Here is a 1,895-nt window from a genome sequence, read left to right on the forward strand (position 1 = left end):
ACCTTTCACCGATTATATTCAAAGTTGTAAAATTTTTTTTTTCAATTTATGATATTTTTCTAATATAAATAATACATAATTTTAAATTTAAAATTGCCAATATAAAGTTTAAAATAATAAACTCATTAATAAACTTAATTTAGTTATACAAAAAGTAGACCTATATTTGTTACTAGTAAAGAAATAATACGATTAAAACAATTTACCCTATAAAATTGTTTAGAGTATAAATAAATTGCTATATTAGCCAAATAAATTAATAAAAAAATTAAAATATCATAATATACTAAAAAACTACCCTATTTTTTATAAATTCATCATTCCCTTTGAATCATAATAAAAATAAGCAAAGCATATTTAATTTAAACGATCATTTAAAAACGAGTTTTATTTTGTATAATTAAAATTAGTATATTTTCAAAACTTATCCATTTATATTATAACAATACGTTTTATAGTATTTTAACTATATAGTTAACAAACTAATATTTGGGGATGTATGGATTATTTTTTTGTGATAAAAATACCACAATATAAATGTATAAGGTATCGGCTACAAAAGCGAAACGCTGTCGAGTGGTGGAAAAGAAAAACGGTCGAGTTTGTTGTACAAACACTCAAAGCAGTAATATGTCAAAACATTATCTCACGTTCGGGATCTGAGAACAATATCTTTGTGGCAGGATTCAGGACTTCTTACACTTTTGTCGTTTTTGTACACAAACGCGCATTCTTATATCCATTATTTAATTGTCGTCTTTCGGCATTCGAACAGATTGAACATAATGAAGAATAACTATTATGTTTGACTATACGTGTACAAATAGCGGTTTCTGAATATTAAAATATATTGCTTGTCATCGTGATCAACTATAATTATTATAAATAATGTATGCTATATTATTGTAGAGCAGATGGTATTTAAATGCATACAACGCTATAATACAAAGATGTGTAATTTTATACCACAAAATGACACGTGTTTATAACCACAATGAAAATCTGATTAAGATCTACGATTGATTCTAAAGAACTTTAATACTATTGTAGTGTATATTTGTTACATCTACAGTGCCTCTCAAATTATGATATTTATTTTGATAATTGAAGCATATTCGATTGATTAAATATATATTTTAATATTGTATTATATATTTAAAATTTTCTCAGAAAAATACGTATTTGCGTCATACGATCTATATCTGTTCGGGGTGTTATTTCGTTTTCTATGGCTATTGAAATGGGTCATTTGTCGGCAGCGTCTCGAGAGTACCACAATAAAATGGATACACGGTCACATTACAACTTATAAATAACAAGAAGAAACCGCAATACGTGTAAGCAATATGTTTATAAAGCAATCCGACTCCCGTAGGAAATCGAAAGCTCACATCTTCGAATGACAATGTGAGTCTCTCGATATATACATATACATAATTTAAATATTTATTTACTTATTATTATATATGTATACTTTTGTATTTTATCTAATATTATATTATAAGAAAATATCTTATACATACATACATATATACAGATACGGATGATCAATACGAGTGAAATGGTCTGATTCGTTTCTATTGAAAACTTTCCAAGTCGAAGAAGGTTCTACAAACGGAGCTAACTGAGTTTTATTTGATGATCGGTCGGGGAGAAGTAGGGTTATTTTCTTGAATAAATATATTTTTTATAGTGTTTTATATAAAATATATACATAAACATATATGTAAATAAAAATATGGCAATATAAACTTAATATTATTATTACTCACTAAAATTTATGAAATTTAAGTGAGTTAAATTATTACTCACTAAATGTTTATATGAACTGTATTAATGTAAAATAGAAAAATTAAAATGTATTTAAATTAGAAAAATATATTTTGTAGTGTATT

Source organism: Plectrocnemia conspersa, unplaced genomic scaffold, assembly GCF_051122295.1.
Source record: "Plectrocnemia conspersa isolate PC_06_02 unplaced genomic scaffold, ASM5112229v1 ptg000001l, whole genome shotgun sequence".
Taxonomy (NCBI): Eukaryota; Metazoa; Arthropoda; class Insecta; order Trichoptera; family Polycentropodidae; genus Plectrocnemia; species Plectrocnemia conspersa.